This window comes from Carcharodon carcharias, chromosome 10, assembly GCF_017639515.1.
Source record: "Carcharodon carcharias isolate sCarCar2 chromosome 10, sCarCar2.pri, whole genome shotgun sequence".
Lineage (NCBI taxonomy): Eukaryota > Metazoa > Chordata > Chondrichthyes > Lamniformes > Lamnidae > Carcharodon > Carcharodon carcharias.
Window position 1 is genome coordinate 18,419,042 of NC_054476.1, and position 15,341 is coordinate 18,434,382.

Sequence of the window (15,341 nt, forward strand, 5' to 3'; positions counted from 1 at the left end):
TGGCCCAGCCAGCGAAGCTTACATCCCATGAACGAATTAAAAAAAACACAGAAAGATATTGAACTACTTTCATATGTTAATGAATAGAAATTATCGAAACATAAAGTAAGCATTAATTAAAAGGCTAGCAGATCTGAACATTGGAGGACAAAAGGAGAATTCAGCTTATGACTTATTGATAACAGTTGCACTTGCTATTATAAAAGCAAAATACTGCGGATGCTGGAAATCCAAAACAAAAACAGAAATACCTGGAAAAACTCAGCAGGTCTGGCAGCATTGGCGGAGAAGAAAAGAGTTGATGTTTCGAGTCCTCATGACCCTTCAAGAGGACTGAGCGAATCTTAGGAAAGGGGTGAAATATAAACTAGTTTAAGGTGGGGGGGGGGTGAGCGGAGAGAAGTGGGGGGGCTGGTGTGGTTGTAGGGACAAGTAAGCAGAGATAGGAGTAGATAATCAAAAGATGTCACAGACAAAAGAACAAAAGAACACAGAGGCGTTGAAGGTGGTGATATTATCTAAACGAATGTGCTAATTAAGAATGGATGGTAGGGCACTCAATGTACAGCTCTAGTGGGGGGTGGGGTGGAAAGGCTAGCAGGGCATAAAAGATTTAAAAATAATGGAAATAGGTGGGAAAAGAAAAATCTGTATAAATTATTGGAAAAAACAAAAGGAAAGGGGAAGAAACAGAAAGGGGATGGGGATGGAGGAGGGAGTTCAAGATCTAAAGTTGTTGAATTCAATATTCAGTCCGGAAGGCTGTAAAGTGCCTAGTCGGAAGATGAGGTGCTGTTCCTCCAGTTTGCGTTGGGCTTCACTGGAACAATGCAGCAAGCCAAGGACAGACATGTGGGCAAGAGAGCAGGGTGGAATGTTAAAATGGCAAGCGACAGGGAGGTTTAGGTCATTCTTGCGGACAGACCGCAGGTGTTCTGCAAAGTGGTTGCCCAGTTTACATTTGGTCTCTCCAATGTAGAGGAGACCGCAATGGGCGCAACGAATGCAGTAGACTAAGTTGGGGGAAATGCAAGTGAAATGCTGCTTCAGTTGAAAGGAGTGTTTGGGCCCTTGGAGGGTGAGGAGAGAGGAAGTGAAAGGGCAGGTGTTGCATCTTTTACGTGGGCATGGGGAGGTGCCATAAGTGGGGGTTGAGGAGTAGGGGGTGTTGGAGGAGTGAACCAGGGTATCCCGGAGGGAACGATCCCTACGGAATGCCGACGGAGGGGTGAAGGGAAGATGTGTTTGGTGGTGGCATCATGCTGGAGTTGGCGGAAATGGCGGAGGATAATCCTTTGAATGTGCAGGCTGGTGGGGTGATAAGTGAGAACAAGGGGGACCCTATCATGTTTCTGGGAGGGAGGAGAAGGCGTGAGGGCGGATGCGCAGGTGATGGGCCAGACACGGTTGAGGGCCCTGTCAACGATCGTGGGTGGAAAACCTCGGTTAAGGAAGAAGGAGGACATGTCAGAGGAACTGTTTTTGAAGGTAGCATCATCAGAACAGATGTGACGGAGGCGAAGGAACTGAGAGAATGGAATGGAGTCCTTACAGGAAGCGGGGTGTGAGGAGCTGTAGTCGAGGTAGCTGTGGGAGTCGGTGGGTTTGTAATGGATATTGGTGGACAGTCTATCACCAGGGATTAAGACAGAGAGGTCAAGGAAGGGAAGGGAAGTGTCAGAGATGGACCATGTGAAAATGATGGAGGGGTGGAGATTGGAAGCAAAATTAATAAATTTTTCCAAGTCCTGACGAGAGCATGAAGCAGCACCAAAGTAATCATCGATGTACCGGAGAAAGTGTTGTGGAAGGGGGCCGGAGTAGGACTGGAACAAGGAATGTTCCACAAACCCCATAAAGAGACAGGCATAGCTAGGGCCCATGCGGGTACCCAAAGCCACACCTTTTATTCAGAGGAAGTGAGAGGAGTTGAAGGAGAAATTGTTCAGTGTGAGAACAAGTTCAGCCAGACAGAGGAGAGTAGTGGTGGATGGGGATTGTTTGGGCCTCTGTTCGAGGAAGAAACTAAGGGCCCTCAGTCCATCCTGGTGGGGGATGGAGGTGTAGAGGGATTGGACGTCCATGGTGAAGAGGAAGCGGTTGGGGCCAGGGAACTGGAAATTGTTGATGTGACGTAAGGTGTCAGAGGAATCACGGATGTAGGTGGGAAGGCACTGGACAAGGGGAGAGGGAAGGGAGTCAAGATAACGAGAAATGAGTTCTGTGGGGCAGGAGCAAGCTGACACGATCGGTCTACCGGGACAGTATTGTTTGTGGATTTTGGGTAGGAGGTAGAAGCGGGCCGTCCGAGGTTGGGCGACTATCAGGTTGGAAGCTGTGGGAGGAAGATCTCCAGAGGAGATGAGGTCAGTGACAGTCCTGGAAACAGTGGCTTGATGTTCAGTGGTGGGGTCATGGTCCAGGGAGAGGTAGGAGCAAGTGTCTGCGAGTTGACGCTCAGCCTCCGTGAGGTAGAGGTCAGTGCGCCAGACAGCAACAGCACAAACCTTGTCAGCAGGTTTGATGACAATGTTGGGGTTGGACCTGAGAGAACGGAGTGCAGTAAGTTCAGAGAGAGACAGATTAGAATTGGTGAGAGGAGCAGAGAAATTGAGATGACTAATGTCGCGCCGACAGTTCTCAATGAAAAGATCAAGGGAAGGTAAGAATCCAGAGGGAGGGGTCCAGGTGGAGGGAGAATATTGGAGGTGGGTAAAAGGATCCGTTGAACTGGGAGAGGACTCCTGCCCAAAGAAGTGAGCCTGGAGACGAAGAAGGTGGAAAAAGAGTTCAGCATCCTGCCGAGCCCGAAATTCATTGAAATGAGGGCGTAAGGGTATGAAACTAAGTCCTTTGCTGAGCACTGAACGTTCAGCATCGGAGAGGGGAAGGTCAGGGGTTATAGTGAATACATGGCTGGGGCTGGGATTGGATGATGGGGTTGGGACGGAGGGACGGGCAGGGGTGGAGGGTCCTAGATGGGTGTTGGTGTCGATGAGTTGTTGGAGCTTGCGTTCCTTAGCACTTGAGAGAAAGATAAAAAGGTTCTTGTTGAGGCGTCGGATGAGACGAAGAATAAAATGAAACTGGCGGCACGCCCAGCTTTGAAAAATGGTCCAGTGGTACTGCTGGAGGGAGAGGTCGAGTGTGTTCATATGGCGGCGCATGGCACTGAGTGTGGATCTCAGAATGTGACGGGAACAGCAGTCCTAGAAATGTTTTATGTCCCAGAGATACCTGTAATCCTGGGTGGGTTCGAAACAAGAGGGATGGAATTTCAGTTGAAATCCACGTGGGGTAAGTCGGAGACGGAGACAGTCACTGAGAAAGGAGATATGGCTGTGAAAGCGGGTTTTAGTAAACACCTTGTCAAACATCAGGAGAGAAATGGAAAACAATGAAAGTGAACAAGGCAAAAAAGAGACACAGAAATCTTGTCGCAGAAAGGAACAGAATTTCTTCAAGGTAGGCATTTCTTGAAGAGGAGTGGCAGTCAATTAAACAAAGAGATAAAAACAAAAAACTGTGGATGCTGGAAATCCAAAACAAAAACAGAATTACCTGGAAAAACGCAGCAGGTCTGGCAGCATCGGCGGAGAAGAAAAGAGTTGATGTTTCGAGTCCTCATGACCCTTCAACAGAACTGAGTGAACCTTAGGAAAGGGGTGAAATATAAGCTGGTTTAAGGTGGGGGGTGTGGGGCAGGGGGAGAGATGTGGGGTGGGGGTGGTGTGGTTGTAGGGACAAGTAAGCAGTGATAGGAGCAGATAATCAAAAGATGTCACAGACAAAAGAACAAAAGAACACAGAGGCGTTGAAGGTGGTGATATTATCTAAACGAATGTGCTAATTAAGAATGGATGGTAGGGCACTCAAGGTACAGCTCTAGTGGGGGTGGGGTGGAAAGGCTAGCAGGGCATAAAAGATTTAAAAATAATGGAAATAGGTAGGAAAAGAAAAATCTATATAAATTATTGGAAAAAACAAAAGGAAGGTGGGAAGAAACAGAAAGGGGTGGGGATGGAGGAGGGAGTTCAAGATCTAAAGTTGTTGAATTCAATATTCAGTCCGGAAGGCTGTAAAGTGCCTAGTCGGAAGATGAGGTGCTGTTCCTCCAGTTTGCGTTGGGCTTCATTGGAACAATGCAGCAAGCCAAGGACAGACATGTGGGCAAGAGAGCAGGGTGGAGATTTAAAATGGCAAGCGACAGGGAGGTTTGGGTCATTCTTGCGGACAGACTGCAGGTGTTCTGCAAAGCGGTCGCCCAGTTTACGTTTGGTCTCTCCAATGTAGAGGAGACCGCATTGGGAGCAACGAATGCAGTAGACTATTTTGGGGGAAATGCAAGTGAAATGCTGCTTCACTTGAAAGGAGTGTTTGGGCCCTTGGACGGTGGGGAGAGAGGAAGTGAAGGGGCAGGTGTTGCATCATTTGCGGTTGCATGGGAAGGTGCCATAGATGGGGGTTGAAGAGTAGGGGGTGATGGAGGAGTGGACCAGGATGTCCCGGAGGGAACGATCCCTACGGAATGCCGCCGGGGGGTGAAGGGAAGATGTGTTTGGTGGTGGCATCATGCTGGAGTTGGCGGAAATGGCGGAGGATGATTCTTTGAATACGGAGGCTGGTGGGGTGATAAGTGAGGACAAGGGGGACCCTATCATGTTTCTGGGAGGGAGGAGAAGGCGAGGGCAGATGCGCGGGAGATGGGCCGGACACGGTTGAGAGCCCTGTCAACGACCGTGGGTGGAAAACCTCGGTTAAGGAAGGAGGACATGTCAGAGGAACTTTTTTGAAGGTAGCATCATCAGAACAAATGCGACAGAGGCAAAGGAACTGAGAGAATGGAATGGAGTCCTTACAGAAAGGGGGTGTGAGGAGCTGTAGTCGAGGTAGTTGTGGGAGTTGGTTAGCACATTAGCACATTCGTTTAGATAATATCACCACCTTCAACGCCTCTGTGACATCCTTTGATTATCTGCTCCTATCGCTGCTTGCTTTTCCCTACAACCACACCACCAATCCCCCACTTCTCTCCCCCCCGACCCCACCTTAAACCAGCTTATATTTCACCCCTTTCCTAAGATTCACTCAGTTCTGCTGAAGGGTCATGAGGACTCGAAACGTCAACTCTTTTCTTCTCCGCCGATGCTGCCAGACCTGAGTTTTTCTAGATAATTTTGTTTTTGTTTTGGATTTCCAGCATCCGCAGTTTTATCTTATTTATAAGGAACAATGGTACTTTACTCTAAAAGCAACAGATTTTCTTTATATTAGAACTGTGGGTAAACAGCTAGTCAGATCGCTGACACTGTGACATCCATGAGGAAGTCAGATTCCCACAGTTAGAGGGTTGAGATCTTATTAGACCTCCTGGTTAACTGAGGTAAAGACAGCAAAAGCTATGCTTTATGCTTTTGATTGTAAATATAAAACTAGTTTGTTATTTGTTTGGATATCTTAACTATTTTCGTTCTTAAGTGGATAAGTGATTTGAAATTAGTATTTCTAGCTGAATTAGCTTATCTTGTATTTATACTTTCTAGTATTCAAGAAAATATTATAGCATAATTCAAGACTTAAACTTATAACAAAGTATTGTAGTAAACATTAAAGATTCAATAAATTTTCTAAGAGTGTTTCCTTAGGCATAACAGATCTGTTAAAGTATGTGGTGTATGTTCCTTCCTGAAATAATTTTGTTGAGCCTAAAAACTCCTTGAAGAAAGGGCATTTTATCTTAAGACCAAAGTGTCTTAGGACAGAAGGGTCAGGTGATGAACATCTCCAACAAGAGAGAATCCAACCATCGCCTCTTGATGTTCAATGGCATTAACATCGCTGAATCTCTCACTATCAACGTCCGTGGGGATAGCATTGACCAGAAACTGAACTGGTCTTGCCATATAAATCCTGTGGCTACAAGAGCAGGTCAGAGGCTAGGAATCGTGCGACGAGTAACTCACCTCCTATCTCCCCAAATCCTGTCCACCATCTACAAGTAACAAGTCACGAGTGTGATGGCATACTCTTCACTTGCCTGGATGAGTGCAGCTCCCACAACACTCAAGAAGCTTGACATCATTCAGGACAAAGCAGCTCGCTTGATTGGCACCACATCCACAAACATTCACTCCCTCCACCATCGATGGACAGTAGCAGTAGTGTGTACCATCTACAAGGTGCACTGCAGGAATTCATGAAGGCTCCTGAGACAGCACCTACCAAACACACAACCACTACCATCTAGAAGGGCAAGGGCAGCAGACAGATGGGAACATCACCACCTGGAAGTTCCCCTCCAAATCACTAACCATCCTGTCTTGGAAATATATCGCCATTCCTTCACTGTCACTGGGTCAAATTCCTGGAACTCCCTTCCTAACAGCACTGTGGGTGTACCTACACCACATGGACTGCATTGGTTCAAGAAGGCAGCTCACCACCACCTTCTCAAGGGCATCTAGTGGTGGGCAATAAATGCTAGCCCAGCTGGCGAAGTTCACATCCCATGAATGAATTTTAAAAAAAACACAGAAAGATGTTGAACTACTTTCATATGTTAATGAATAGAAATTATCGAAACATAAAGTATGCATTATTTAAAAGGCTAGCAGATCTGGACATTGGAGGACAAAAGGAGAATTCAGCTTATGACTTATTGATAACAGTTGCATTTGCTATTAAAAAGCAAAATACTGCGGAAGCTGGAAATCTGAAACAAAAACAAAAATACCTGGAAAAACTCAGCAGGTCTGACAGCATCTGTAGAGAGGAATACAGTTAATGTTTCGAGGCTGTATGCCTCTTCATCAGAACTAGGCTAAAAGGTAGAGATAAAACAATGGATGGAAACACATTTAAAAGTAATGGAAATATTTGGGAAAAATATATATATATAAATTATTGGAAAAAAGGGGGATCGAGGGGGCTCGGAAAGGGGGTGGGGATGAAGGAGAGAGTTCATGATCTAAAGTTGCTGAACTCAATATTAAGTCTGGAAGGCTATAAAGTGCCTAGTCGGTTCTACCTTTTAGCCTATTTTGATCCCTTCGCACCACCCCACCCCTGCTAGGACTATCTGTCACTTGCTCGTCCTGCTTTCTACCCTTAATGTCAACATTAGCACATTCCTCGGCTAATATCACCACCATCAATATCCCTTTGTCCTTTTGTCTATGACATATTTAGCAATCTCTTCTTTGCCTCCACCTATTACTGACCCTCTATCCAGCTTCACCTGTCCCACCCTCCTCAACTAGCTTATATTTCATCTCATTTCTATTTTTCCTTAGTTCTGATGAAGAGTCATATGGACTCGAAAAGTTAACTGTGCTCCTCTCCGCAGATGCTGTCAGACCTGTTAAGTTTTTCCAGGTATTTTTGTTTTTGTTGCATCTGCTATAATGTTGTTTTGATTCTCAAGCATACTGAGACAACAAGCCTCAGATGTATAAAGAACAATGGTATTTTACTCTAAAAGCAACAGATTTTCTTTATATTAGAACTGTGGGTAAACAGCTAGTCAGGTCTGTGACACTGTGACATCCATGAGGAAGTCAGATTCCCGCAGTTAGAGGGTTGAGATCTTATTAGACCTTCCGGTTAACTGAGGTAAAGACAGCAAAAGCTATGCTTTATGCTTTTGATTGTAAGTATAAAATTAGTTTGTTATTTGTTTGGATATCTTAACTATTTTCGTTAAGTGGATAAGTGATTTGAAATTAGTATTTCTAGCTGAATTATCTTATCTTGTATTTATACTTTCTAGTATTCAAGACAATATTATAGCATAATTCAGGACTTAAACTTATAACAAAGTATTGTAGTAAACATTAAAGATTCAATAAATTTTCTAAGAGTGTTTCCTTAGGCATAACAGATCTGTTAAGGTATGTGGTGTATGTTTCTTCCTGAAATAATTTTGTTGAGCCTAAAAACTCCTAAAGGAAAGGGCATTTTATCTTAAGACCAAAGTGTCTTAGGGCAGAAGGGTCAGGTGATGAACATCTCCAACATAGAGAGAATCCAACTATCGTCCCTTGATGTTCAATGGCATTAACATCGCTGAATCTCTCACTGTCAACATCCGTGGGGTTACCATTGACCAGAAACTGAACTGGTCTCGCCATATAAATACTGTGGCTACAAGAGCAGGTCAGAGGTTAGGAATTGTGTGACGAGTAACTCATCTCCTGACTCCCCAAATCCTGTCCACCATCTACAAGGCACAAGTCACGAGGGTGATAGAATACTCTTCACTTGCCTGGATGAGTGCAGCTCCCACAACACTCAAGAAGCTTGACACCATTCAGGACAAAGCAGCTCGCTTGATTGGCACCACATCCACAAACATTCACTCCCTCCACCATCGACGGACAGTAGCAGTAGTGTGTACCATCTACAAGATGCACTGCAGGAATTCATGAAGGCTCCTGAGACAGCACCTTCCAAATACACAACCACTACCATCTAGAAGGACAAGGGCAGCAGATAGATGGGAACATCACCACCTGGAAGTTCCCCTCCAAGTCACTAACCATCCTGTCTTGGAAATATATCGCCATTCCTTCACTGTCACTGGGTCAAAATCCTGGAACTCCCTTCCTAACAGCTCTGTGGGTGTAACTACACCACATGGATTGCAGTGGTTCAAGAAGGCAGCTCACCACCACCTTCTCAAGGGCATCTAGTGGTGGGCAATAAATGCTGGCCCCGCCAGCGAAACTCACATCCCATGAATGAATTTTAAAAAAAACACAGAAAGATGTTGAACTACTTTCATATGTTAATGAATAGAAATTATCAAAACATAAAGTATGCATTATTTAAAAGGCTAGCAGATCTGGACATTGGAGGACAAAAGGAGAATTCAGCTTATGACTTATTGATAATAGTTGCACTTGCTATTATAAAAGCAAAATACTGCGGATGCTGGAAATCTGAAACAAAAACAAAAATACCTGGAAAAACTCAGCAGGTCTGACAGCATCTGTAGAGAGGAATACAGTTAATGTTTCGAGGCCATATGCCTCTTCATCAGAACTAGGCTAAAAGGTCGAGATAAAACAATGGATGGAAACACATTTAAAAGTAATGGAAATAGGTGGGAAAAATATATATATATATATAAATTATTGGAAAAAAGGGGGATCGGAAAGGGGGTGGGGATGAAGGAGAGAGTTCATGATCTAAAGTTGCTGAACTCAATATTTAGTCCTGAAGGCTGTAAAGCGCCTAGTCGGTTCTACCTTTTAGCCTATTTCGATCCCTTCGCCCCACCCCATCCCCGCTAGGGCTATCTGTTACTTGCTCGTCCTACTTTCTACCCTTAATGTCAACTTTAGCACATTCCTCGGCTAATATCACCACCATCAACATTCCTTTGTCCTTTTGTCTACGACATATTTAGCAATCTCTTCTTTGCCTCCACCTATTACTGGCCCTCTATCCAGCTTCACCTGTCCCACCCTCCTCGACTAGCTTATATTTCATCTCATTTCTATTTTTCCTTAGTTCTGATGAAGAGTCATATGGACTCGAAAAGTTAACTGTGCTCCTCTCCGCAGATGCTGTCAGACCTGCTGAGTTTTTCCAGGTATTTTTGTTTTTGTTGCATCTGCTATAATGTTGTTTTGATTCTCAAGCATACTGAGACAACAAGCCTCAGATGTATAAAGAACAATGGTATTTTACTCTAAAAGCAACAGATTTTCTTTATATTAGAACTGTGGGTAAACAGCTAGTCAGGTCTGTGACACTGTGACATCCATGAGGAAGTCAGATTCCCGCAGTTAGAGGGTTGAGATCTTATTAGACCTCCTGGTTAACTGAGGTAAAGACAGCAAAAGCTATGCTTTATGCTTTTGATTGTAAGTATAAAACTAGTTTGTTATTTGTTTGGACATCTTAACTATTTTCGTTCTTAAGTGGATAAGTGATTTGAAATTAGTATCTCTAGCTGAATTATCTTATCTTGTATTTATACTTTCTAGTATTCAAGACAATATTATAGCATAATTCAAGACTTAAACTTATAACAAAGTATTGTAGTAAACATTAAAGATTCAATAAATTTTCTAAGAGTGTTTCCTTAGGCATAACAGATCTGTTAAAGTATGTGGTGTATGTTTCTTCCTGAAATAATTTTGTTGAGCCTAAAAACTCCTAAAAGGGCATTTTATCTTAAGACCAAAGTGTCTTAGGACAGAAGGGTCAGGTGATGAACATCTCCAACAAGAGAGAATCCAACCATCACCCCTTGATGTTCAATGGCATTAACATCGCTGAATCTCTCACTATCAACATCCGTGGGGTTACCATTGACCAGAAACTGAACTGGTCTCGCCATATAAATACTGTGGCTACAAGAGCAGGTCAGAGGTTAGGAATTGTGTGACGAGTAACTCATCTCCTGACTCCCCAAATCCTGTCCACCACCTACAAGGCACAAGTCACGAGGGTGATGGAATACTCTTCACTTGCCTGGATGAGTGCAGCTCCCACAACACTCAAGAAGCTTGACACCATTCAGGACAAAGCAGCTCACTTGATTGGCACCACGTCTACAAACATTCACTCCCTCCACCATCGACTGACAGTAGCAGTTGTATGTACCATCTACAAGATGCACTGCAGGAATTCATGAAGGCTCCTGAGACAGCGCTTTCCAAACTCACAACCACTACCATCTAGAAGGACAAGGGCAGCAGATAGATGGGAACACCACCACCTGGAAGTTCCCCTCCAAGTCACTCATCATCCTGACATGGAAATATGTCACCATTCCTTCACTCTCGCTGGGTCAATATCCTGGAACTTCCTTCCTAACAGCACTGTGGGTGTATCTATACCACATGGATTGAAGCAGTTCAAGAAGGCAGCTCATCACCACTTTCTCAAGGGCAACTGAGGATTGGCTCAATGCTGGCGCAACCATCAATGCTCACATCCCATGAATAATTTTTTTTAAAATCGCGAGTTAGCATAGCGGATTATGCTCTTGTGATAATTTAGAATTTCTTTTAGTTGACGTTCTAATTGAACAGTAAGTTCAAAAGCAAGATTTACCATTGCTGTGGGTATAAAGATAACAGAATTCTAACAGCCATACACCTCAAAAAAGATGACTGCAAATTTTTAGCAGGCTTTAGAGTACAGACATCTTCTTTTCCAACTAAGACAGTGAGAGTTTTCTTTGGATGAAGAGGCTGTATGCAGGGTCCTGTAAGCAAGGTGCCGTTCTCCAGTCTGATGAATTTAACTAACAGTAGAAAAAGTTCAGTTGCACCATGTAAATCTGACCTCTGTCTTACAAATTGTGGGCATAGATTTTATTGATAGCACTCCCAAGTTATGCAGCTGTATGTTCCTCTGCAGACTGCCAGTCCCTGACATGTTCCCTTTATGTTTTTACCATATAGCAGTAAATGTAAGAAGAAAACTTCAGGCATTGCAAAGTTATCCTTGTAAGAAAAATACATTTGCATAGAGCAGAACCTCCTGCCTGTCATTGTAGTGGCTTGATCCAAAAATATGTTATTACTGCAATTCTAACACAGCGCACAATCTGGTCAGGCATTTTTCATATTTCAGCTTTGCTGACATCAGTACACTAATCGGGCACACAGTGCTTCGGAAGAGGTCCCTGGGCTGAATGCAGGCACTTTAGTGGTGCTCTTAAATAACCATGAACCAGTGATAGGCACACAAGATGGAGACAGTGCATTTTGTATTGCGCTGTAGGTCAGATGACTACATGTACAGTGCTCTCCTGCCGGCAGAGGAACTACATCTAGCTCTATGATAAGTACCTGCTGTCTCAGTCCAAGTCCTTTCATTTATTTCTGGCAGGCAATGCCAAGCTTTGCTGTGATACCCGTGAATCTCAAATAACCACGGAAGCATAATGGGAACAGACAGCCAGAATACAAGATGCAGCCTGCAGTAGCCTGGGCTGAGAAGCTGCCTGGTTAATAAAAACACAATTTGTTGGGTAGGTACCAGGGCTGTGGACATCCTAAGTATGATTTATAACCACTGCAATTAAAAGACATTTTATTCCTCCCCTGATTTTAGCACAGGAAGCGATATTTTTTTAAAGAAGATATTGTACTTTATTCTATAATCCTCAACAACCAATTACGACCAAATTCTTAAGTTACTAATAGAATACGTGCCCGATGTTCGGTTTAATTAGGAAATGCCAATCTGAAGCTGGCTCCTGCTTAGCTTGGTATTGAGGGAATCACAAGAGGCAGAGTGGGCTTGGGAGAAGGGGACTGAAACTTGACGGCGTAGCATGCACAGCATGAGGAATGCTCCCCTGAAAATTCTAACAAGCCCACCTGCCTCATTATCCTGTTTGCCGTTGATCACCGGGGAGCAGTTACAGCAGGCTGTGTGCGAGAAGACAGCAGGTGGAAGGGGGATTAGCTAGACAGCAGAACAAGCAATCTAAAGTGGGCTGTGCTGATGAGCTATGCTCCGATGGAGGGGTTGAGAGGACAGGTGTTGGATAGTGATTTAGATGGAAGAGGAGGAGCAGCGAAACAGTCTGGTGAACGAGTATAAAATGAGGAGGAATCTCTTCCCAGCCACCAACTACCAGGGTCCGTTTGGGCAGGAAGAAAGCCATGCTAAATAGTAAACTAGACTTTTATTGCAAAAGAAGCAAGTGTTTCAATGTATTTGCATTCTTATAAACAGAAGGATAGACAATATCACAAATCTTTAAACTTCCATTAAAGAACCTGGAACTACATGCAAGATAAATAAAACTTAACTTAGTAAGCACTGGGTTTTTAAAGAACAAAATTGCAGAATGCAATTTCCAAAACGCTGGTAACACTCTCAATACCCTTTGTAATAAAAATTGATTTTGACTTATTACGTCAGTATAAATCAGAGGACTTGGAAATTAGGGGCTAGACATTTTTACCAAAGCATCAATCATGTGTGGACTGACAGTTATAAACTTTGAGAGTTTTAACTCAGGCTGGCACTCAATGGCCAAAATTTTTAGCTCGTTGGGCAAGCACGTGCCTGACCCAAACGAGCGTAAAAGGACGTGTGATGACGCCGGGCGAGCATCCTGACATCGTCGCGCACTCACGTGATATTTCAGTTGGTGGGCGCACGCGAGAGGCAGCAGTGCAACTGCCAACAATTAAAGGGCCTATTAAGGCCATTAAAGTGATAACTGAATTCAATTTTTCACTGCCTGTCCAACCGTAAGGTTGGATGGGAAGGCGAAAAGGCCAAGCGGCCTTTGGATTTTTTAGGAAAGCTCATCCACAGGCGGCATGAGGTTTCCAACAGCTATTAAAAAATAAATAAAAATGTAAACATTTCATTAACAACACGTCCCTGCTCGTGTGACAGGGTCACATGAGGGGACATGTTTTTTTAACAATTTAAAATTCTTAAATTTTGCTTCTTAAAATCTTCATCTCCCCGAGGCAGCTCTGTGCCCCAGGGAGCTTTTCCTGAACGCACCTGCGCACATGCATGAAGTTCCCCACTCGCCCTCCTTGCCCCCCCACCCCCAAAACACAGGCAGCACTGCAGTGCAAGTTTCACGCTGGGCAGGCCTTACTTGGCCCGCCAGCGTGAAATCACGATCCGGCCCTGATTGCAGATGGCGCTCGGCTTCCCGACCACTCCCGCCCACCTGACGAGGGCAAAATCCTGGCTAATGTTTTCTTGAAGGCATATTAAAAGGCTTATGCAGACATGCTGGCTTAAGGGAGATGGTAGCATAGTGGTAATGTTACTGGATCAATGCTCCGCAAGCATGAGTTCAAATCCCACCACAGCACTTGAAGGAGTTTAAGTTCAATCAATTATTAAGTCAGGAATAAAATTCTAGTTTTGTTAATAATGAAAACACATCTGATTCATTAATGTGTTCTGGGGGGGGAAATATGCCATCGTTACCTGGTCTGGACTACATGTGACACTAGACCCACATCAATTCTTAACAGTCCTCTAAAATGGCCTAGCAAACCAACTACAAGATCCGTGTACCATCCACAAGACGCACTGCAGGAACTCACTGAGCCCCCTTAGACAGCACCTCCCAAATCCACAACCGTCACATCTAGTAGGACAAGGGCAGCAGACACATGGGAACACCACCAATGCAAGTTCCCCTCCGAGCCACTCACCATCCTGACTTGGAAATATATTGCTGTTGCTTCACTGTCACTGGGTCAAAACCCTGGAACTCCCTTTCTAACAGCACCATAGGGGTACCTACATCACATGGACTGCAGCGGCTTAAGGTGGCAGCTCACCACCACCTTCTCAAGGGCAATTAGGAATGGGCAATAAATGCTGGCATCGTCAGTGATGCCCACATCCCATGAATGAATAAAATAAACTATTCAGTTGTAGGTGGCTCACAACCACCTCCTAGAGGGCAATTAGGGATGCACAATAAATGCTGGCCTTGCCGGCCACGTTCCCATTCCAAGAATAAATGTTTTTAAAAAGCCAATCAAAGGATGTCTGCAATATCAGGAGGACGTTAATAAACTGCAGAATGGACAAATAATTGGCAAAAGAATTTCAACCCAGATAAATGTGTAGTCATACAATTTATTCAGAAGAATAAGGACGTCACTTATAATCTGAAAGGTACAAGTCTAGGCGAGGGAGAGGAACAAAGGGATCTCGGTGTACAAATACAGCTATCACTAAAGATTGTGCCACCGCTTTGCAAGACCATAATAAAAGCAAACAAAGCACTAGGCTTTATTTCTAGAGTGATAGAATTGAAACATAGGGAACTTATGTCAAGCCTGTGTCAAACATTGGTTAGACCACACTTACAGCTGGATTTAACATTCCTAAATCGGGTGTGCAGCCTTACCACCACCCCCACCCCACCGCGTCCCCCAACCCTAGGCACTGATAAAAAATTCGGTGTGATGTTGTCGTGTCATCACGCCAGTCTCCCAAATTACTGAAGGTGAGTGGGCACCGAAATCAGCAGCTCGTTCGCCCGCCATTTAGAAATCTCGAATTAACAACCCAATCGTCTGCAATTTTTCGTCGCCCACTGCATTTTCTGGGCGTCGGACAAGAAAAGGTTTGGGAATTTTTTAATGCCAGCTATGATGAGTCAGTAGAAGGGCGGCAGGAAAGGCCTGCCATGGTTGAATGTGCCAACAGATTCTGCTGGGGAAGGTGGCATCACTTGTATGGGGAGAATTTTCCCGTCGACGTGCGGGGGCAGGTCATTCCAATCTTCTGTTGGGCACGTGCACGCCAGAGGCGGCTGCGCACCCGCCGAACTGTCAAAGGCCTGTTAAGGCCACTAGGGTACCATTTTAGATAAT

The 15,341-nt window shown here is 44.4% G+C and overlaps 1 protein-coding gene across 6 annotated transcripts in view; it reads right to left on the reverse strand.

The window, feature by feature from the left end:
• LOC121283444 (protein kinase C-binding protein NELL1-like) overlaps nucleotides 1–15,341 on the reverse strand; it is an 839,758-nt gene that overhangs the window by 205,821 nt on the left and 618,596 nt on the right. The gene's annotated exons all lie outside the window — the stretch shown is intronic.